Source organism: Mesocricetus auratus, unplaced genomic scaffold (genome assembly GCF_017639785.1).
Source record: "Mesocricetus auratus isolate SY011 unplaced genomic scaffold, BCM_Maur_2.0 Super-Scaffold_4256, whole genome shotgun sequence".
NCBI classification, from domain to species: Eukaryota; Metazoa; Chordata; class Mammalia; order Rodentia; family Cricetidae; genus Mesocricetus; species Mesocricetus auratus.
This window is the reverse complement of record NW_024429182.1, coordinates 61,582,212-61,606,650: the sequence shown is the minus strand read 5'-3', so window position 1 is coordinate 61,606,650 and position 24,439 is coordinate 61,582,212.

Genomic DNA, 24,439 nt, shown 5'->3' with positions numbered 1-24,439 from the left:
AGGCTGAGCACACTTTAAGAGAAAATATCACCTTCTTATGGAAGAAAGGTACAGAGGAGGAGAAGGAGGGCTTTGGGGACAGGCAACTCCTTTATCATCAAAGACTAGATCCTGGCTGGTAGCTGGAGACATGCAGGAGTGCAGTCACTGCTCTTCCTTCAGGACCTCCTTTTTTTTTTAACTTTCTCTGATAAGAACAAGAAAAATGGGTTAGAAGGAAATTCGTGTGGACTTGTCTTTGAAACCACTGTCTGTCATCCAAGTGCACTTAACCTAATGTGCCTTCTCAGAGAAGAGAAGGACCGCAAAAGGCAGAGGCGGGATGAAGGTGCTGGCCAGGCAGAGCACACCCACTTAGGATGGAAGAGCTGTCATCCATTGATTACTTTTCCACCTTGGTCAGTACTTGGAACCACACACTTGGCTCTGGCGAGCCTTGCAGATCTGCTCCCAGAACTTGTAACTGGGGAGACAAGTCTGATGGGCTCTTGTGGAATCTGTCCAGCCAGCCATTCTGATGTCACACTGACCTAACCCCCTCAGGTATGGGGGGAGGCATACTAGTACCTTCTTATCAGTCGGCATCACTGAGACACCAGCAGTAGCACATTAGAGAGAAGCAGAAATGGATGGCTTGAGGGGGCAATGGACATAGTTACTTTTGTGTCCGGAATCTTATGACATATGCAAATTGTCAAGGAAGAGAAATAGATTCATCTTCCACATGATTGCCTGCCTCTTCAGATATGGTGCTGTCAACCGACAGTGAGTTCTCCATGGTGCAAGTTTTCAACTTTGCGAGTAGTATTAAAATATTGAGATACCATCTCTATCGGCAAAAGCATTATTTGATTAGCATGATAAAATAGAGGGCAACTCTCCCAGCTGTCAAAACACATATTCCTGGGGAAATAATTACACAGGCTTGGGGAAGAGGGGGAGCTTTCCGTGACTATGTTTCTAGGTCACAATGAACAAGGTGACATTGATTTCCCAGTCCCCTATCCAAGAAACTGAATAGTATTGAGAAAGAATTTTAAGCAGTACTTTTAAGCCCAGAATTTTGAAGTGAAGATACTACTCTTTAGAATAACATGTACTTGCCATGCTTTGATCAGCATGGCATAAGACCTGGCAATCAAGCTTCACACTATTTGGACATAAATTGAAATGATTTTTCTCACATGTTGTGTTTTGTTCCAGTTGGTGACTGCATCGTTGAGCTGTCATCTCTGGTTTTGAGGCTTCAGAGAGGAAAAGGAATCAAAGCCAGGAGTAGATGCTCACTTCCCTCATTTCCTATACTCAGATGAAATTTAAGCCTGCTTGAGTGATGGCTCATTAGAACCTGGACTGCTTGTAATGATGTTGCCACCAACTTGTTCCTGCGGTGTGAACAGTCACTGCCTTTCGTGGGTTTCATATTACTATGAAACATCGGAGCAGACAGTGACACCTAGAGAATGGCAACAAGTGTCCCATTTACCCACTTTCCTCCACGTGCGCTTACCTAGGACATACTGTTTAGATAACTGTTGAGGGAGGGTGCTGGCGAGCAAAGGGTATGTACAATTGCTGCCCCCATGCATATCACATTCTTGTGGGGATGGAGAAGTAACTAGGACTTTACTGGTGGCGATACCATGGGTAGTCAGACAAGGCCCAGAATGAGTGATGATGGGCAGGTACTTACCACAATCTGTCAAACAAACTCCAGGGTGGTCTGTGATGGGGCATAGGTACCCACCTTGGATGGTCAATAAGGCCTCTTTAAGAATGGTGATTGAGTTCAAATGGGCCACTAAGAATGGAGGACACTTGGAGCAAATGGGTGAAAAGCCTTCTGGAAAGAGCTCTATAGGCTTGAAGAAGCCGGGCAGAAATGAATTTGACCTGTGTTAGGTTTTAAAAGAGGCTGATAGTAGCTGGAACATTGTGTCTTATAGCATGAAAGTGTAATGTTTTAGAAGAAGGTGAAAGCCAAGTTGTTGGAACCGGTAACTCTGGGTCATGGAGGTGGGGAGTTTGGCATTCATTCCAGGTATGATGGTTAAGACAGTAGGTCTCTAAACCCTAGATTCAAGCTTACATTTGTTAGTTTACTGATTCATTCTAGATGTTGTGTAGAAAGAGATGTCATGAGAAGTCAAGTTAGAAGATCCAAGAGGAGGCCACATGAACTTCTGATGAGTTTGCAAGAGGAGTTGTTGGCCCTTTGGTTTGGAGTTGAAGCATCACAGTGATGGGGAATGCTCAGGAACCTGCTGTTATCTGTTTTGCTTTCTTGTTTGACTGGTTTTGAGACATGTTTCTTTATGTAACAGTCCTAGCTGTCCTGGAACTTGCTTTGTGGACCAGGCTGGCCTTAAGCACACAGAGATCCATCTACCTCTGCCTCCAAAGTTCTGGGATTAAAGGCATGAGCCACCTGGCTATTGTTTTGCTTTTTATTGTATCAGGATGAATGCAACATCAGCCACTGACCACAGCCAAAACTGTCACAGAGTGAATTTTCAAGAAACTATGGAAAATTTAACTTTTTGGGCATTGTATAGGATTGTGAAGGAGGAATGTGGAAGGTTAGAAGCAGGAAGGGGTGGTAGATGTTCTTTACTCATAAAGGGAAAAACATCCACATACCATGTGCTCTCTGCAGAAGCAGTGAGGAGGCAAGTCTGACAGTGCTGGAGGGAAAGGGGGTGAGGAAAGGTGTAGCCATGACCTTGAGTAGATGAAAAGGCTTGGGTTGTGACAAATAGAGAAGATGGAGAATATGGGTACACCTTGGGTAGATGCTGTATGGGGAGAGTAGACATCTTTCTTTGCTGTTTCTACTTTCTTGATTAACAGACAAGAAGGGCAGCTGGGTGTCATGAGAAAGGGTTGTTGGAAGTTTCAGAAAGTAGGAAGAGTTTCAAGAATTATCAGAAGGGCAGGAGAAAAATGTGTGACAGAAAATGTTCTAGATTTCTGGACTGCATAGGGGTATCTTGTAGAGTAGCACGTTTAGGGACACAGAAATAACCGGAAGCGTTTTGTTTGTTTTTTATTTGTTACAATTCATAGGTAATCAGTATGAAGTGAGCAGAGAATTTTGATTTAACCTGGCTTGAAATTTAGCTGAATAGCATTTACAAAGCCCAGGGACTTGAAGGAATGCATTGGAGAGAGTGTTGAAAACACCCCCCCCAAATGAATCCAAGGATGGGAGGAGGTGCATTTTTGAGGAGTGAGAGACTGTGAGGCTATGGTCATACCACAGGACTGAAGATCCAGTGCTGGAGAGAGGGACCCCAATCAGATGGGCTGGAGGGAAGATGCTGGAGTCTGACTTAACAGGAAGTGTTGTAATGATGAAAGCTCAGGGGGAACTGCAACGGTTAATCTTGACTGTTGGCCCTGATGAGATGTAGAATCACATCTCTGGGTGTATCTCTGAGGATATTTCCAGAACGACTTAACTGAATGTGAGCAGCACCATTCTGTGGTCTGGGATCTCAGATTGAACTAAAAGGAGCAAGCAAGCTGAGAAGCAGCATTGATTTCTCTCTGTTTCCTAACTGTGGATGAGACTCAGCCACACTCCATCTTCATCTTCATACTTCTTCACCTTCAAACTGAGGTCCAAAGTAAATCCCTCCTTCCTGAAGGTATTTTGTCAGGAATTTCATTATAGTCATGAGAAACCTAATACAGAATCATAGAGTATAGTAAAGGCAGGCAGAGAGGCAGGTGATGTCCCTGAGGAGAGGCCATCATGCGGGCAACAGAGAGGTTTAGGATTCAGATGGGTCTGGGGAAGCTGGACATGGTCCATACTGACAGTATCCCTAACAGAACATGTGACCTTTGCAGTATTCATAGAAACCTTGAATCAAAAAGGAATCCTACAAGGTTCTGGCAACAAGTAGTGCGTTCTGCAACAGGCCTCGCTGCTTCTAGAAGCCCTGGATAGCCTGCCCTAAGCTTTCCATATGCCTGCTTGTCCTAGAGTTTTCATTTGTAGTTGTGTGTACAAGCATCATCTTAGTCATGTCTTCCTAAATGAATCTCCTACCATGCCTTCTATGGCTTTTGATCTCCCATGATACAGTCAAGCATATTATATTTGGTGTATCTGTTGGTCACGTCACATCCTTAAGGTGTTTCAAATATTTCAGATTTCTCCCACTGCTGAAGTGTGTCCTGGTGTTCAAATTTCTGTAGTTCTTTTATTTCTCACATTCCCATTGCATAGCTGTCCTTGCGGACTAAGTAGACCACTAAGTTAGTGTCTGATTTAGATAGAGCCTTATTCTCCCAAATTTGGACTTAAGTTTGAACCCTCCTTATCTTATGGAAAATTGAATGTCCTATTACTTATATGTTGGAGGAAGACTGGCCCAGATGCTCAGTAGATCCTTTTGTGGCTATTTAGTGATGACTAGTGATGTCTCTGATGGCATCAGGACACTCATTATTTCATATGTAGAATAGAGGGAGACAGGGATGTGATTTTTGTTAATGGATTATTATACTACATTTGCATATATTTATAATTATTTTATTCATAAGAAGATCATTGCTCCAACTAAATGATACGAGATTTCTTTTTAAGGAAGGCTTGAGCAATTAACAGAGGCATCTGAGAAAGTGATGTAATTAGCATCCTCTCTAATGTTAATGAGACCTGGGTAGGTGGGAGCTCTTCCCTGTATCACTAAGACACTTCTGTGTCCTGGCTGGGTTTGCAGACTGTGGGCTTCTAGTGGGAAGGAGATGGCTCCTTGAAATCTGTGTGTATTTATTCATGCAACTTAGGAGCCGAAAGGATAAAGGAGAAGAGGTGTGCATGCCTCTCTCTCTCTCTCTCTCTCTCTCTCTCTCTCTCTCTCTGTCTCCCTCTCTTTCTCTCTCTCTCTCTCTGTGTGTGTGTGTGTGTGTGTGTGTGTGTGTGTGTCCTTTAAGGACCCAGGACTATGATTCCAAGAAGCTGAGATTTTGATGTACCTTTGGGAGACATCACTGTCTATGAAAAAAATCCTACTTTTCAAAGATGGACAAATTGGGAACAGCACCTAACAGACAGGAGGTGGTGGCAGAATCATAACAGGTTATGTACAAAGGTCAGGTACATGTAGCAAAGGCACAGGATTGGCTTTTAAAAGACTTCTGTCTCAACAGGGAGGGGTGCTTCAGAACCACGGACAGCAACTCCCACTGCCTTAGGAGGCAAATGAACACCAAGGTAATAATGATGAATATCCTGTAGGTTCTGTACACTATTGAAAAGGGAACCCCATAAAGACTCACCAATATGACTACCCAAATGAGAGCAGGACAAGGATGGCACCAATGAGCATGACAAATGGGACACAGGGAAAGCCCACAAGGCTTCAACCCTATACAAAGAACTTTAGGCAATGGAGGAAAGCTGGGATGAAGACAGGTGGTCTTCTCCACAATTGATTTTCCAGTGCCCGATGGTCATCCCTGAAAACACACGTACATGCAAATGTCCTTATACAAACTGAACAGATTATATTTAGGAGCATATATGTATACACATATACACATATACATGCAATAACAATTAGTGAAAATAGAGGCCATGAATTTGGAGAGCAGGTAAGGGCATAAGGGAAGAAAGGAAAGATAGAAATGTTATAATTAAATTATAATATCACAGGGCTTCAGAGAGTTCCCTGAGCCAGAGAGTAATACCATTCTCAGGAGTAGATGTCTTTTGCATCTGTGAACTCGAGGAGGTAGTGAGAACAACACATAGGACTTCAACTGTGTATAAACATGCTTTCTGATGGAGTTATGGTCACAGGTTTAGTGCAAGATCACAGGCAGGCAGCAAAAAGTTAGGGCCACAGCTTATGACCTCTCCTCTCCTTCCCTCTTATCTCATGACAATGATAACGACCGTTATTAACCTGTTATGAAAGGTAGAGGTGTTTCTCAGTTCCACCTTCCTGAAGAACTTAATTCATTCAGGAGACACAGACAGTTTAAATAGTTTACTCAGCAAAGCAAACACCCTGATGAGAGGCTGCACTAGATTGCCCCTAAGGGAGGAGCAGACTCATGGTTTCTGTGTTGTAGATTTTAGAGATCTTGTATACACACACACACACACACACACACAGAGAGACAGACAGACAGAGAGAGAGAGACAGACAGACAGAGAGAGAGAGAGACAGAGAGAGAGAGAGAGAGAGAGAGAGAGAGAGAGAGAGAGAGAGAGAGAGAGAGAGAGAGGGCATATTTATAAGAGAAGGTGACCACTTCATCATGGTGAAGTCAGTATTCCTTTTAGGGTTATTTCTTTGAAGGATCCTCTAGGGAAGCCCAGGAGGGAGGAAATTAAAACTGTACTGCATAAATACAAAGAAATCAAGGTCTACTGAGGATGCAGACCCTTTGTTAAGCATTCATGTATGGGAGAATTCCCTGGTGCCTCCGTTAAAGATATAGTGGGAATGGTCTGACAGCAGCTTCGAGGGTGTTTAATGACAAAGTGAAATGCTGACAATCAGGACACACAGCTACCAGGACACAGTTGCAGCTCTCCTTGGATCACCATATGAAACTGCTTGACTACCTAGTATCAAGCCCAAGCAGGGGCCACAGAACAATGTAGTATCTCATTTCTTACAGAATCTAGTCATACTGCATGCTCACAGGAGAGGAATCTGCTGCTTTGGTCTGTACTTATCAGGTCTAAGGTGCCACAGAACACTGGTACTCAGGGACACTCCATGGTTAGCTGAGACAGATAGGCAAGAGTCCCCAGACCACCATGCCAGTTTCCTGTTGTCTGAGATGGTCCAAGGCCAACAGTTTCCTGTTGACAGGGCTGTAGCTCTGCTGGTTGGCCTGTGTACTGCCCTGAGTCTCGTTTTGTGTTTTCCAGTGATGCACATGTCAGCTGTGCATGCTCATCCCCACTTTACTTTCTGCATTGTGTTTTCTGTGGCCCATCTCCCAGTTCATCTTCAAGATTGAGGCAGCGTCACAACTGCCACTGAGAACTGCAGGTACCGAGGCCTTGGTCCTCTGGGGTACCTTAGTGCTTAATAAGGAAGCAGCCTGCTTTGGGAGATCCTTGAGGCTTCTCCAGCTGAATTTGCAGAGAGAATTCCTGGACTGAGCGGGGAGAATGTAAATCCATGGTCTTAGCTTTATCCTCTCAACATTGGCCGCTTACTTAGGTCTCCTCTTCCCATCCTTCCAGTTCCCATGCTCAGAGTGTACAGCCCACATATTTTAACATGTTGACTCTGCATTTCCTAGTATTTCTCCACAGCTTCTTCATCCATTCTGAACCCACACGCACATGGCCCACAGTCCCCACAGTTACTGTGAAGGACTCTGCCTCATTGGGGAAATTGCATTGCAGAATCTCATGAGGCAATAAAGGTATCTCTTCAACTCACTGAGGGAGAAAAGAGAGGAAACAAACTATTACAATCCCAGGATGCTGGACCCCTGGCTCTGTTGGGCTCCGTTTCCCTTATCAGACCATCAAAGCTCAAACTCAGAGAAGGGCCTATGCACAAATCAGAATATTTCCACAAGATTAAAAAAAAAAGGGGTGGAAAGCAGTAGGTATACTTTGATTCTTTCTGCCCCAGAAGCCAGTCCATCATAGAATTCTTGATTCTTTCTGCCCCAGAAGCCAGTCCATCATAGAACTCTAGACACATACTCAACGCTGAAGCCAGTGGGTCAGACATGGGAGAACTATGAAACAGGCTTATTGAGAACATGGCTGGTAATGCTGACTGCTGACTAGCCCCCCCCTCCAACCTTCTATTATGGCTAAAATCAGCACTGGCTAGATCATCCAGTAGGATTGGGATGGATGGACAAGCGGAAATTTCAGACAACTTAGGAATGAAATGCACATGATTATTACTTTAAGTGGGTTATCTATGGAGGAATAAAGGACATCTTTTTGACCATTGAAGAATCAAGGGGGGGCTGGCTTGTGATGCAGGGATTCTGGCCCCTAGAGCCCAAAGACCAAGGAAACTGAGACAGAAGCCAGGCAAGATCCCTTAAGATCTCAATGATGACATATTTTTGTGGAGTCTGAGATGGTCCAAGGCCACAGTCACATCCAGCCTCCTAGCATTTACATCATGGGCATTCTAGGTGTGGACAATCACAAGCCATTCAGACTTTACCCTCCCATTCAACATAGAGCAGAGATGGCTGGTATATGTGGCTTCAGTGACATGTTCTATGTCCTTCTGAGCTGTATCCCAGCCTGGGTGCTGGCTGGTTAGACTCCTTGGCAGTTTCCCCAGACATCTGTACTTGTTTCTGTCTGGCTTTTAATGAGTATCTCTTCCTGGCTGAGTCTGGAGAAGAAGGTAACTCTGGCCCCATGGTCCTTGGCAAAGACAGGGCTGTGCTTGCCACCACAGTGACAATGTTGCTGTCATACTGCATGATCCTGTTCTTTCTTTAGCCCTTGGGTGAAGGGAGGATGTGTGCCTTCAGCTCTCTCTCCGTGCCAGTTTGAGCTCTATTTCATACCTTTACTGGAGATGAGGGGGCTTTCCTGCCCTCATCCCTGCCTTCCTCCTCGTAGGATCACAGAGTTCTGGAAAAGCATGCCTCTGCTTTGCCTTTCTTGCCCCGGAGCCAGAACCCACATTGAGACATGCAATTTAAGAGCATGGCTTTGGGACCTTTCACACTTGGCTCTTCCACAAGCCCATCAGCTTATCGGAGCAAAACTGAAGTCGCTCATCTTCAGAGTCATTGCTCTAGAGGCCTGCAATGGAAAACTTTCCCAATCAAATTGTTTGTGCTTGCTGGAGATAAAAGTTGTTTGTATTTTGTTTCAATCATCCAATCTTTTTTCTTCACTGATATCTAGCCTAAAACTTGTAATCACAAACCAAACCGTCAAGCTATAAATGATGAAGCCACCTGTGGGGCCACGCCTGGGAGAGCATGCTGCTTCTGCAACTCTCTGATCTGAATGCAACCTGACAGAATGATGAGCCGGCACTTACCCTCACCGCTGCCAATCCCCAGGGGTCACCGCTGCTTGCCCATCCACTGAAGCTGGAGGCGGAAAAATTCTAATACTGAAAATTAAAGTTAGGGGTTGCTATGCCCTGTGGATCCCGAGGTGATACATGTGAACTCTGTACCTTTGCATCTTATTCCTAAGGCATTGCTCTGGCAATTTGGGATCACAAACCAGAAGTTATCAACTTCTGATCAGTTTAAAGGCCTTCTAGGAAGTCGTGTCATCCTGCTATAAGCTGCAGTCCAGGTGATGCAGGTGACACAGCAGGTCTTGACAGCCATAAGGAACGATTTGTGTGCTGGTTACTGTTTGGCCAACTTGGTACAAACTGGAGTCATTTGGGGAAAAGTAACTTTAATTGAGAGAACATTTCCATTAGCTTGGCCTGCCTGCAGGACAGGTGACTCTGCAGGACATTTTCTCATTTTCTTGATTGACTGATGTGGGAGGGCCCTGCCCACTGAGGATGATGTCACTCCTGGGCAGGTGATTCTTGCTTGTATAGAAGAGCAGGCTGAGTATGCTGTGAGAACAAGCCAGTAAGCAGCACTCCTCCATGGACTCCACTTGTTCCTGTCCTCCCCGAAGTGACTTTAGTCATGGTGTTTATCATGAAACAAACAAGAGCATGTTACATGTGTCCTAGGAACAAGGGTGGCATGAAAATGTTACTCTGGGAAGTCAGTGAAAGAGGACAACTCTAAAAATCATTGGCTTCCTTCTCTACATCACCCCCTTGCCCTGATTCTTAGACTGACCTGGGTAGACTGTGGCCTCCAACTCCACTACAGACACAGCTGTTCAGGGATGGGTAAGCACTACTGACTTACTGAGCAGAATTGGCTTCTTTTCAGACCGTGCTCTATGTTTGGACCTTGGTCTTAGCCTCTGGACCTTCCACCTGTCTCGCCCAACCAATCAATATCAGTTTCACAAAGCTTCTGACGTTGCTCCCCAATTTGCCCCCATTTGCCCCCGTTCCCCAAACTATCCCCAAAGAGTCGATCCTTTTATCTCAGAGTCTTTCCCAATGAGACCAATAGTCATTTGGTTTAGACAGAGCCTAATCACTACAAAGGCCAAGAATTTATCCCACATGGCGTTTGCCTGTAAGAGAAGAGCAGAGTATATCCTGATTCACCTGAGAGCCTAAGTGCTGCCTGAACCTTCCCATCCCAATGCCCACTGGCCAGGGGTGGGATTCCAATTTTATAGTCCCAGGGACAGCAAAGATTAGCAGCCTGTGCATGGTGACCCTACTAAGGAAGGCCAGAAATTTATGCTCTTCTTAGACACATGTCTTCATCCCTGGAGATCAGTGCCTAGAAGTACTGTAATGCTTTTCTTAAAATGTATTCCATTGACTACATTGACATTCCATTCCTGAGGGGATCCCTCCTCTTTGCTACAATACCATAGAGGTGGCTCCTCGGGTAAGAGGCAGGCATGGTCTCCAGTGCTGTAATCCAGGAGGATGTAGTCTTCATGGGGTTTCATGCAAGACAAAGAGAAATGGCCTTGGGTCTGCCACACTCTGGAGCCTAGGGCATTTGTGAGAAGGAAGGATGGTTGTCCCACCGGCCACATTCATTCTTAAGGGTACCCAAATACCGGTGATTCACATCACCCAAGATCTGTCATTTCCTGATCCGTTAGTGCTCTGTTGGGACCAGTCTCAAAGGAACCCCCCCCCCCCCATTTGCTGTTTTATGAATGTTCAGATTTGGCCTGGTCGAGTTTAGTCTAAGAATTGGAATGAGCATTTGATTGGAAGACATTTGAGACATAATAGTTACTGAGAGGGGCCTCCTGGGAGCTTTCCTAGGCATCTAGTGAGCAGGAACTTCTGGGAAATGTAGTTGCTGTGGCTGTCAAGGGTAAGCCTGCCATCGGCCTTGCTCCAGGAACACTCATAGCCAGGATGGGGGCTGGACACACGCCTATAGAGATGAACTTTCATACTTTTTATCTCTCCTTTGCTATCCCCAAACCCACCTTCTTGATCTTCCAAAAAAGTCTTTCACTCTCCAGTCCCTATGTTGTTTCATCTCAAGTTCTCCCAAGTCCTCTGAGTCTGTCAGAAAAGAACATTTCTATGCTCACATGAAATGCATGCATAAATATGTATTTTCTTCAGTTAATATAACTTACATTTCCTTAACTTAAAGGTCCTGGATAGTGAACTTAAGGGTGGGAGAGTAATTTTTCTTTCCATCTCGTACAAGCCTCTGTCCTCCCCAAGGCTCCCATCCTTGGCCAAGTTTTGGACATCATGATGTGGAAAAACTCCTTTACACCTTCCCTTAACATTCCCTGATGAAGTGGCTTGATCTACCCTCCCACCCCCCAAGTTCTTCCTCTTGTGAAAGGAAATCATTTCCTGTCACATTGGAGAGTCTCATAGCTCTTGGGGTCTGAGGTTCATCTTCCTGGTGTGATGGGAAGCTCTCTCTCTCTCTCTCTCTCTCTCTATATATATATATATATATATATATATATATATATATATATATATCAACAGTATTCTCTTTTGATGTTCCTGATCTTTACAAGTCAAGTCTTTTCTTCCCCAGACAATGTCCAGATGAACTGAGCCCAGCCAGGCTGGGAAGTAATCTTATCTGTGCTGGATTGGTGAGGTCTTACTATGAGCTGTGGAAGCAACTTGGTTACAGTATATTAGGTAAACTGTGTTTAAAACAATGGGGAATAGTTGGTATTGGGGAGATGGTTGGGTGGATAAAGCATTGATGTGAGCCCAACTCACAGGGCCAGAGTTCAACTCCACATAGCCTACTTAAAGCTGGACATGGTGGCATGTGTGTATGGTACCAGCATTCCTATGGTGAGATGAGAGGGAAAAAGTGAAAGAATTCTCGGAAGCTTGCAGGCCACACCACTGGGCTTATGTAGTAATGAAAACACATTAACAAGCAAAGAATAAAAATAAAAGAGCTTGTCTCAAATAGGATGAAAGGCTTTTCTATGTCCTTCACACATGTGCCCTGGCATATGCAGGATGGCAAAACAAGAATGGGGAAATGCCCAGATTGGGGAGACAGATCAGTTGATAAAGTGCTTGCTGTGTAAACATGAGCATCAAGTATAGATCCCCAATGCCCATGTGAAAGCCAGGGGTGGGCGGCAGCACAGGTCTGTAAACCCAGCACTTAAGAGATGGAAACAGGATTCCTGAGGTTTGCTGTTCAGCCAGCCTAGCAGAATAGGCTAGTTATAGGTTTAGTGAGAGACCCAGACACACACACACACACACACACACACACAGAGAGAGAGAGAGAGAGAGAGAGAGAGAGAGAGAGAGAGAGAGAGAGAGAGAGGAGAAAAAGACTACCCAGCCCCAAGTGCAGTCTAACAAGGTCAACATGATATTCAATTATGCCATGTCCTGTTGCAAATGCCAGGCCCATCTTGACTGAAATCTACACAGCTTCCTCATTAATGTGTCATTAATATGACATTTGCATTATCTCTGAGGCCTATTGATTCAGGATGATCCGACAAAGCCTACCTTTTCTGAACTTCAGCTTGTGACACCTTAAAGGGCCCCTCAGAAGCACTTTAATTGTCTTGGATACTGGCTGCTTGTCATCTTGTGCTTGGCTTCTCCAGAGAAGAGCAATTTTGATTTTCTCTTCTTTGTGACTCCTGTAGTTATCACGCTGTGAGGAGATTCTCTCAGGGTTGGAACAGAAGACTATTTGAACACGAAAGAGAGGAGACTGTGAACATATTTTCCCAATTTACATTTTCAAAGAGCCTTCCTATTGCAGCCCCAGGTGGACAGCCATGGATTAGGGAAGGACAGACAGAGCAGGATGATGGTGGGGCTGCTGTGCTTGCCAAGACAGGCTGCAGCTCTGGGCCCAGACCAACCCATGTGCACAACACCTTTCGCACTGCCCTAGCTATCCACACATTCTTTAGTTTGGGAGACAATTCTAGATTTTTCTGACGCTAGAAAATAATCGAAATCCACAAGGTATAAGCAATACCTTTGGACAGACGGCCAATCTCTGAGGCCTGTTTTGTTCACCACACTTCTGGGATCTGCTGAGAGTACTCCCCAAGTTCACATATGCCCAACCAAAGAATGGCAGACATGACTTAGACTCCTGAGTCACAGGCTGAGTCCCTGTGACTTGGCCTCCTGCCCCATCAATTTTCAGCTGCCCAGTGCCCTCTGATGCCCCTGAATGTATTGACAGTGGGACACTGAAGACAGATCCAATTAACCAAAGTGATAGAATGTGACCTTTGCAAGATTGCTGCTCTGGCCTTGATTTGCTCAGGGGGAGAAATGTTTCCTGTTTGTTTAAACATTAAGTAGCAAGTAAATAATGTCCTATGTATCTGAAAGCTCACCAATACAAAATATTCTAACATGTTTGTGTATAACACACACATACACACATGAACACACATGCGCATACACACACACACACACACACACACACACACACAAAGTTTTCAACTTGGAGGCAAGTAAGTTGCTTAATCATGTATTATGACCCTCTGCCATGTTTCTCTTGGGCTGTTTTACATATTTACCAATAAGATGAATAGCCCAGATAAACTGTCCTGGAGACCTTTGTCACTTCCAAGACAGGGTTCAGGTCAAACTGATGCTCTCTAGCCAAGTTCAGGTATCCATGCCATGGGACACTGATTGAGTTTTTAAAAATCTGGTATTTTTCACATTTACTATATGGGAAGGCTGTACCTGGGCAGACAAGCAGCCCTGAGGTGCTTTTCTGGCTTTAGAGTGCCAGTCAGCAGTGTAGGGATACCAGAGCCTGTGGGCCACAGGCCCAAGGGCTTTCAAAATAATCCAAGGGACCTTCACTTGTTTGAATAGTTCTCTCTCGGCTATATAGCCTCATCCATGCTGTCTTTTCATAGCTCTGAGGTCCCCACTTGGGTCAGAGCCCTGTGTGTAATGCGGTTGCCATCTTCCCTGACTTGAAACCTTACCTACTGAAGTCTCCACCTGTCCTGTGGTCCCCAGAAGTACAGCAGGAATGCCCTGGCTCTGTGCAGCTGACCTTTGCTGTGGGTCACCATTCATCTTGTCACACATGCCAGTGCCTCTCAGTTTATGTCTATAAAACACCTCAATAGTTGTCTCTTGTATTAAGAAGTTACCTTGTTTTCTGTCCTTGGCTCCCTGACTGTCCCCACTTCTAGCAGAGTTTAGACCATTGTGGACTCCATATGGATCCAAAGCAGCACCCCACACCCCACCTTCTCTCCTGCATGAGCCTGGCTTCCCAAAGCTGTGCATGCCTGGTGACCCCCCGACGTCCAGCTGTTATTCTGCCCTGTCCTCCGTCTAACACACCTCGATCACTCCTCTCAGGGACTCTCAGTTTCTGACTTCTCTGCTTTGTATTTTGGGGTCTTGGGGATTCAGTGATGAAGCTGTCATTGCCCATTCAATATGTACCGATGTGGGGTATCTGTGTGGCCATGTCTGGTCATTATCCCCCTGAGCTCGTTCATGTGCTACTATACTGACTGCCACTGCCTGCCTGAAGGTCATGGGTCCTGTTTAGATGATCCTGTCTCTTTTGATCTGGTGGCTTCTCCCTCTCCAGACCCTCCTAGTGTCATTAGGAACAGTGGATGGGTTTTCTTACCCGCCATTCTGGGTATCCCTGGTCTCCACAGGGTTCCACCTTCAGTCTAATGCCAGTTCCTTCTGCAGTATGCCTCAGTTTCCTATGCAGGAATGAAGTCTCTTTCAGAACCATGCACTTGGATCCAAAAACAAGACTCTGGGCATACCTGTTGCTGCCTATATGCACAGATTGCTCAGCTTTCTTGGTCAAGACAGAACCACTCAAACCAGAGGTGTTCCCAGCCCAGTTTCCTGCATCACCATGTGAGAATACATTGACAGAAAGTATATCAGGATGGCTGGCACCACAGTCTTGCATCCAAGTGCCCATTATTACACAGGGGACCTCAGCACTAGGGAGTGGTGATGGCAGGGCTACTTTACCTGATCACACAAGTGAATCTGTGGCTGCCTGACAATAGCCATGGTGCTTTGGCTCACATTCAGACATATGCTGCTTCTGCTGCGGCTGAGAACAAGAGCCCCAAAAGGCTGAGTCCCTCAATGCTACTTCAGTCCTGGCCAATTTGTAGGCTGGACTGGTGGTCTTGGATTGAGCCAGTGAGCAACACAGCAGGTTGCATGGAACAGGGATTTAAAATGTGTGTGCTTAGGGTAGGGGTTGGGCCCTGATAGTATGGTTTATATGGGGCCCAGAAGGGCCACTGATGCCAACTGCTCCCTATTGTCATAACTGCAGGAGGAACTCCCAGAATTCCATCCCAGAGAGGAGCAGGCTACTGTACATCTAGTATAGGGAAATTGGGGGAAAAGAGTCTCACAAAGCTAAGGGTGGTGTCCGGGGTTGAGTTAGTCCTGCTAGTCTGGCATGAGGTCACCCCTGTTTTGAAAGCACAGTCCTGTTGGGAGGGAACCTGTGCATTGAGTTTTAATGTAGTGTATAAAGGCACTGGGCCCCTATGTTAGGAGTACTCTAGTGGGGTAAGGGGCTGATCCCCTACAGGAGTCAGAGATGTTTCTCTTCCCTGGAGTGTGTGGACCTGGTCTTTCACTTCTCCAGGAGCAGCTGTGATGAAGAAAACACAGCAATGCCACCATGCATAAGCCTGGCACCATCATCCCATGGGAGTGACCAAGGTCAGATTGCCTCTGATAAGCATATAGACATCATCTAGGATCTGTTGTACTTTTCTATTGTTGTGGAGACACCACAATCAATGGAACTTAAAAAGGAAAGCATTTAACCTATTGCTTATGATTCCAGAGGATTAGAGTCCAAACCCATCATAGCAGGGAGCATGGCAACAGGCAGACAGGCAGTCGTGGTGCCTGAGCAGTAGAGTGTCTCCATCCTTATCCACAAGTAGGAGGCAGAGAGAGAGAGAGAGAGAGAGAGAGAGAGAGAGAGAGAGAGAGAGAGAGAGAGAGAGAGAGAGAGGAGAGAGAAACCTCAAAGCCCACCCCTAGTTATACTCTCTTCCAAGACCACATCTTCTAATCCTTTCCAAACAGTTACACCAACTGGGGACAAGCACATGAGCCTATGGGAACCATTCAAACTCTGTACCACACATACCAGGGTAAGACATGAGATTCTGATGATCTACCATGCAACAGTCTATCAAATAAAAGCAGGAAAGTCTAGTGGAGGCACCCTGTCCAAACACCTGCTAGGTGCTCTCGAAAGCCACTGATGTCAAACAGAAGTACTCACTGAGCATTTGTGGGCATGGGGTCAGGATCATAATGCCTAGACTTGAGGACAAAAGACAGGCCTTTTGTGGAAAACTGGGACTTCCAAGAAGCCTTTATCTCAGTTAATTGTTCTACATCAATGTGAATTTCGTAGTTTTGAGACAAGTATCCCTACCTGTGAGATGCAAAGATGTGACTCCCATGGGTCAGTTTGCCTGGCCACAGTTTGTACAGATTTTCTCTGGTCAAGGGTTACTCTGCGTGAATCTCAGATAGGAGGTTCCTGGGATACACTGACACTTGAGCTTGCCAATGGAGTCAAGAGAATGATTCCTCAGCACCGAGGGGCCTCATCTAATCTATGAAATAATGAAAGAGAACAAAAGAGTGAGTGAAAGGTATGTCCTGCTGGATGTTCTCTGAACTGGAGAATGGCCTTTTCTGTCTCTGTACCCAGGCTTTGCTCTCTGTGGATTGAAGATTACCTATCTACCCACTGCCAGGCTTGGTGCCTGTGAGTGTAAGCCACCTCCTTATAATCCCTTGCCTGCACATGCTGATTTGGCTTCTCCAGGGAAGGCTGGATCACACAGCCATTAACATGAAGGGACGTGGGTGTTGCATGTGCAGGTACTCTCTTTGCTACTTTGGGAAATCTCAGACAATTCCACAGTTGCAAAAACTTTGATTTTATGAATCTTGCAGGAGTGATGGATTCAAGAATGAATGAAGGTGGAGCATGGGGTTGCAGAGGAGTCACCACAGTGCAGATATAGAGCAACTGGGGTGGTACTGAGATCTGCAGGAATGAGAAATAATTAATACCTTCAGTTACTATGTCCATGTCAACTAGGGCTCTGTCTCTAAACACAGCAGACTTGCTAATGCGATTTGACACAGGACTGATCAGGTCTCTCATTGACTTGCTGCTGCAACGGTGATACACTGGCCTTAAAGGATTTGTGATAGCTGGCCTAGAGTGTACTGTTCCTTGATCTGGTCGGTGGGGGGGGGGTGGTGATGCTTTTGGACAGGCAGAGAAAACAATTCATGTCACACATGAAAAGTTTCTGGTTAGCTGACCTAGAGATGAGGAGGTGACCCTGAATTGTTCCTTGGGCCCAGTGTAATAGCAAGGGACACTTGCAGGCAAAGAGGAGGGGGCCAGAGTGGTGCAGTACAAGCAGGAGCTGAACTCCCATTGCTGATAAGAAAATAGAAGGGAGAATCTGGACAAAGGCCTAGAAAGACAGGAGGCAGGCTGAGAGAACAACCCTGAGAGAACTTCTGGACCTTAGATTTTAGAACAGGGAAACTCATTGTGGACTTCAAACTTCAGAACTGTGTGGTAATGGACTCCTGTTCTGCCAACCCTTTAGTAGGGTGATTTGTCATAGCAGCCACAAGATACTTATACATAGACTTGCTAACAGCATTGTCTGTGATGAAGCTAGAGTTCCAGGCTCCCTTTTCTATATTCCAAAATGCACCAGCTGGTGTGGTCCCAGCCCAGATGTTAATTAAGCAGTCTATGAACTTGAAGGGGGACATTCCTAAGATGCCAGCCCTGGCTCAGTTATGGTTGCTTGATAAAAATATAGCCTTTATGTGCTGGCTGAAACTGCCTGTGCCACCTCGACTAGGATTTGTATCTGATCTTAGAAGCATTGGGTTCTTTACCACTGGCAATGAACCCTGGTCATACCTGTCTTCATCAGTGAAATTCACCTCTTTTTGCTCTCTGTAAGGTGTTTATTGTTAATGGGTATGTATTTGGAGAATGCATTTATCACATTGATCTAATGGATAATGTTTATTGATTTGAATATTGAGAAAGGCTTGCATGCACGACCTAAGCCCTGCTTGTAATAGTGTGATTATTTTTCTTTGTTACTGACTTAATGTCCCTACTTGGGAGATCACCTGCAGTTTCCTCTTCGGTGCTTCCTGCAGTTTTGGCATCAGGGTAACACTGGCTTTGGGAAAGCAACTGGGAAGTTCTGTTTTCTTCCAGAAAACAGTTTCTGAAGGAGTTCAACAGAACTGGTGTTAATCCTATTTTGAATGTTTATAGCATTCTGCAAGGGAAGCCACCTGGGTTTGGAAATTTCATATTGTGGAACTTTAAACTTATGAATTCCACATCTTGAGTAGTTATATAGCTGTTCACAGGCTCTGTTTCCTATGGGCTGGGCCATGGTGGTTAGTATGTCTCAAAGAATCATAGAAGCTGTTCAAACAGCCTGTAGGCTCCTGTTTACCAACCTGTGGGGTCACGGGGCACACCCTCTGACCCGGGCCACCACCTCTTTTTCTTTCTCTAGTCTGGGCTTGCTGGAGGCTTGTTCATTTTGCTGCTGTCTTCAGACAATCCCCAGCATTTCCCTGCTCTTTTTAAGTCCACTTGTGCCCTGGATTCCTTTGCCTTGGGTTTATAGTGACCTTCTTTTCCTCATTTATTGAGGTCAGAGCTGGTTTGAGAGGTCACCTCAGTGCGATGTCGGCTTTCTGTGCTACGCATCTCCCTCCCAGCTTGGCTTTGTCTGCCACCTGCATGCTTTGAATGTCACATTTCAGCATCCCTTCATCCCAGTGTCCTGAAGTGCTTGCAGAATCCTCCTGGGCAGCACAGGGATCACAACTTCACCGGGGGTGACAGAGATGAGACTGAGAAGCACTTGTGCCCCCCAGCCCTGCAGGGACTTCAGGTGCAGCCCTGACCTGCAGAGCACAGCAGGGGGGTTTTCTGTCTGGGCTCTCAATCTCTATTAATTACACAAAGGGCTTCCTTATGACATTTCCATATATGCACAAAATACTCTTTAATTATACCCACCCCTGCTACTTTCCATTTCTTATCTCCCTTCCCCTTCCCTTCTCTCTTTCCACCCACGATGGCAAGGCTACCAGACACACTAGTGACTGGCTGGGGTCTAGCCTGTCTGAACCTCTTCCCTAATTGGCCAACAGGATGAATTGGGTGTGTGAAGTAGATCCATCCTCTAATTGTTCCTGGGTCATGTTTTATTTGAAGTCACATGGATCAAGTCCTTCCTACTGGCTCTGGTAACTGCACAGAGACAGTCGAAGTGAAGTGTGAACGGATATTCTCTGGAGAAACCACATCTGAGTTTAATGTCTGTGGACTCCAGACAAGAACATCGTGGTTGTGGAGAGACAGAATGTTACAGATCATTAGCCAAATTGTCTTACTTGACATTTATTACAAACCTCTGCTTCTGACTTAATATCCTTTGGACTACTGGGTAAAGCTTTTTTAAAAGATTTATTTATTTATTCATTCACTGTGTGTGTGCCTGTGTGTCTGTGTGTGTGTGTGGGATGTATGTGTGTGCCTCTGTGTGTGTGGGGGGGGTTGCTGACTGAGGCCAGAAGAGGGCAATAGATTCCCTGGAGCTAGAGTTACACTTACTTGTGAGCCACCGACATGGGTGAAGAGAGCCCAACTTGGGTCCCAGAACAGCAAGCAGTCTTAACTACTGAACAGCCTCTCCAGGCCCTAGGTAAAACTTGCAATATATTAAATTAGCAGACAATGAGCTTCTATAAACTCCAAAGCTAAGAGCGTTGTAAGGTAGAATTTGAAACTTACAGAGATTTCCTTGCTCAGTTGTAGCCTGCCTACCTTCTGTCCTCACCTAAGTGGAAAATGCATTGATTTATTATTTTCTTTTGTTCTAAGGCTATAAAACTCACATAACCGCTTTTTGTGGATGAACATGTCACTCAGGGAAACCTGATTCTGTGTTCAGGGGCCATGGTCATTCATATTGGCTCAGAATAAACCATCATGTATTGGCATTGCAGTAAGAGTGATATTTTTGTGTTGACACCAGCTATGACTCCACCAGGACAGGTAGACAGGGCTGCAGGAGGATAGACTGGAGAGACAAGCACTCCATCCCCAAAGATGCTGCTAAGCCCCAATGGACTGACTCACAGTGTCATAATCCACTAATGGAAGGCCCACTTCTGTGCCCAGAGCTATAAAAATCCTTTTAACAGTAGCTCAGCCTTAACCTCATTGTGTACAAGGACCTGGAAGCTCCCCTCTGTTCACTACGGAAGAACAGTGAGTAAGACAATGACTCAAGGCACTGAACTTGGCTCCTTTATGAACCTCTCACCACTCAACCCAGCCTGAGTGTGAATGTTGCATTCTGGGGACTCTTTTAGGGACACCCATCCACAGACAGCCTTACTCAGTGCTTGAGGACACTATATGGGATTGCAGTCATGCACACTCCCCCTAATGCATCCCTCTGGATGTCCAAGACACCTGTCACCGTTGAGAGGGGGATATCTTGATACCCTGCCTTACCTCTGCTCTATGTTCACAGAACACAGTGATCCCCAAATAGGCCACCCTTTCTCTAGATCATATGATTTCAGGGCAGGGTTTGTCTTCTTGGTGACACTTCATGGCTGAGCTTCCTTGATGGATGACATGGAGCTGGAGGCTAAGGTGAAATGAGGTGTCTGGAAGTCATTTGCTCCTAGAAATCTTGGCACGAGACCCAGTGCCTTTCAGGGAGGTAGAGCCAGATGAGGATGCCAGAGCCTACTATGGAGGGCTGAGTCCCTTCTTGAGGCTTATGGGCACAAATACATGATTCAATGTACAACTAACTGTATTCTAGCACCCAGGTTTGGGGGGGGTCTTCCTGAACTAATTTTGATGCGATGTGAAACCGGAACAATCTAATGCAGTTCTTCTAGTACTTAAGTTGTAACTCTCAAAATCAGGACTGTAGATCTTGTGGGAAGAAGCAGAGGAAGGGAAAATCTTTCAGGGTTCTAAGCATATTGAATATGCATGTATGAATGTGTATGCATATATACAGCACGTGGATATAGATACATGAACATGCATGTGTGTGCTTGTGTGAACCGAAGTAAGTATGTCTGCATTCCTATTCCCATACCCTACTTCTTCCACATTGACAATGGCATCCTGCAGTGTAAAGAGAAGCTTTTTCCTTGAGAGGAGCCTTCCCGCCAGCCTGGTTCTAGAGCCGCATCAGTCCCAAATAAACACACAGGAGGCTATATTAATTATGAAGCTGTTGGCCTTGCTTGTTTCTTACTGGCTAGCTCTGACTTAAGTAATTACCCCATAATTGTTAATCTAAGTATGTTTCTTACCGGAGAATAGTTCCGGGCTTCCTACCCCATGGCGTTACATGTTGACTCTCTTATGTTTCTCCTTCCCAGAGTCCTCCTGGACTCCTAGTCCCACCTATCTAGACTCCCAATTGGCCAGACAGTGCTTTATTGACAAATGCACAGGACTTCCCCCCAACACTGCAGCATCTTGTAGACACTACACAACCAGAAGTGCTGCTAGCCAAGGTTTCCCTGCCTTTCCTAATTGGTGATAAGGAACCAGTCATTAGTACTTTTTCCCATTGAATTCCAGTGAGCAGGTAATGCTCATATATTTTTATTATGTGAGGTCTATACCCCTACCTTGAGGACCTGCTCACCTCCATTCCAAGGGAATCTTCTGCATGCATATTTAGAAGCCCAGTGTCCACCAGTATGCCCTGCATTGGGTTCTTTACTGGAAATTCTTTAAATAATTATTCAAGATGTAATAAAGAGAGACAAGGAAAGAGAAAGGGAGATGGACTAATTTTATTAAAGCATGGCACCAGTTCTATTTCAAAAGCTCTCCATGGGGTCGGGAAATAAAAGAATTGGAGAAAGGAGCCCAAGAACCCTGACCCTTTGAAATTAACAGGACAATCAAAGCCAATTCACTTCTAATTAGGCTAATCATCTGTAACATGATATTCAACCTTAGGTCAAATATGATCATTTTGTGTTTGGAAAAATCTTGCCAATTCTCAATCAGAGACACCTAGGGTGAATGTGCTGGATGGTCTCCCATTCTGGGACATTTGTGAATGGAATAGTTACACAAAAGTGACTGCTTAAATTAGCCATGTAACTGGTGACTAATGATGGTCAGGCAGAGGGCAAGCATGGGGGACACCCTCACATGGCTACTGTGTGGATTGTGTCCATAGGCTAAAAGTCAGAGGGCAGGTAGCCAATATCGGACAAATGGTGGAATGGCCTTGTTTTGTTTGTACTTCAAGTGATTCAGACATTTTTCCATCCATTCACTCTTCATTCAGAATGAACTCTCAGACAGTACCAGGTGCCAGGAAGAAAGGTTATGAAGCTGAAGTTCCAGCCTCCCATTCCCCCACTAAACCCCTGGAAATTTTCTGGCAATGTGTCTCTACCCCTCCTTTCGGGAGAAGGACAGTGGGATATTGGAGAATTCCAAGTTGGGGCATGTCTTTTACAGACGACTTCAAAGAGAAGACCTGTCCTTGCAGATTGCTGGGACAGAAGTGCTCAATCCCTATGGATTGCCAATGCTCTGAGCAGGACCCCATTGCTGCCCTGTGTTTATGATGCTACATGGGCCAACTTTGACCCCTTAGCCACATTAGTTTCTGGTTGAGAACTTGTGTTCATCTTTTTTTATCATTTTTTATTTTAATTTTAAATAGCTTGTTTTACATGTCAATCCCAGTTCCCTCTCCCTCCCCTCCTCCTGCACTCCCCTTCCCCCCCCACCCTCCCACCCTATTGCCAAATCCTTCCACATAGGGGGGTATCTAGAGTCTGTCATTTCACTCTGGGTAGGGTCCAGGCACTCCCCTAAGAGTCCAGGCTGAGAGAGCATCCCTCTTTGTGCTATAGGCACACGATGTTTTGAAAACCCGGGTATTAACCCACACACGTACGAACATCTGATCTTTGACAAAGAAGCTTGTGTTCATCTTTACCTCCCATTATTTCCTGTGCCTGCACTGCCCCTAGTCCTTAGCACTGTCTGTGATCATCTCCCATAGGCCCTGTACCTATACTGTTCCCATCCTTAGCCTTGTCTGGGGAGACGATCTCCCATCAGACCCATCAGACCCTATGCATATGTTATCCTGGTCTCAAGACTGTGGGACTCTTACCTGGTTGTTACAGCACATTGGCTGGGTGGCTTAAACTAACACAAAATAATTTTTCTCACAGTTCTTGAGGACCAAAGGTCAGGGGTGCTTACCTGGGGCTGTAGTTGAGATGTCCTCATGACCAAGCTTCACAAGGCTTCTGAGAGGAAACATCTCTGACCTCCTCCAACTCTTGTGGTTGCATCATATTGTCCTTGGTCATCCAGTCCTCCTCACCAGTCTTGGTCACATCCCCTTAGATGCCTTTTTTTAAAGGAAAACTATGAGTCAGGGCCACCTGGCTAAGTCAGGCTTCTTACTACAAAATCCACCATTTAACCACATCTTAGCATATGAAATAAGACAGACTCTGGAGATTAGAACCTGGTACTTGGGGGTGGGGTGCATTGTTCAGATGACTACACAGACCTACCTAGATTTGAAGCCGTAAAGCCCTCTTGCTCCTCCTCTTCTCCCCCCTCCTCTCTTCCCCCTCCTTTCTCCCCTGCCATCATTTCCCCCTCCTTCCCTCCCTTCCTCTCCTCTCCTCTATTATCTTCTTCCTTGACCCTCATCATGGAATGCTCTTGGGAATTCCATCTGTTCAGAACCTTGTCAGTTCTTCACTGATTGAGGAAACATTGGGACTGACAAGGACAAGCTAAAACTCCCAACACTCTGCATCAAAGGCTCCCGCTGTGGCAACTGGCCTGGGGATGAGAGTCATTTATTCAAGGACTATTAACCCACCATAAAGAGAAAGCAAGCATGATATGCCTCCATGCTTGGGTACAAATGTCACAGAGCCTTTCTGAGAGTAGCCTCCCAGTCCCTCACCCCACAATTCAAATCCTCATGTTACTGAGTGTGAAGTACATGAGCAGAAAGCCCTCAAAAAACAAATATGTCACCATTCTGGCTGAAGTTCAAGTCAAGGAGTTGGTAGGGTGGTTATGGTTTGGGTGCCTCTGTTGGACATGCTGAAGATGACTTGTTTCTTTCTATGTCTTTATTTAACCCCTCTCCTGGGTAATGGGAAGAACCTGACTCAGTAGAGAAAGCAGCACAGTAGAAGAGTCGGGGTCAGCAGACAGCAGCAGGTAGCCAGCAAGGCAGGGTGGC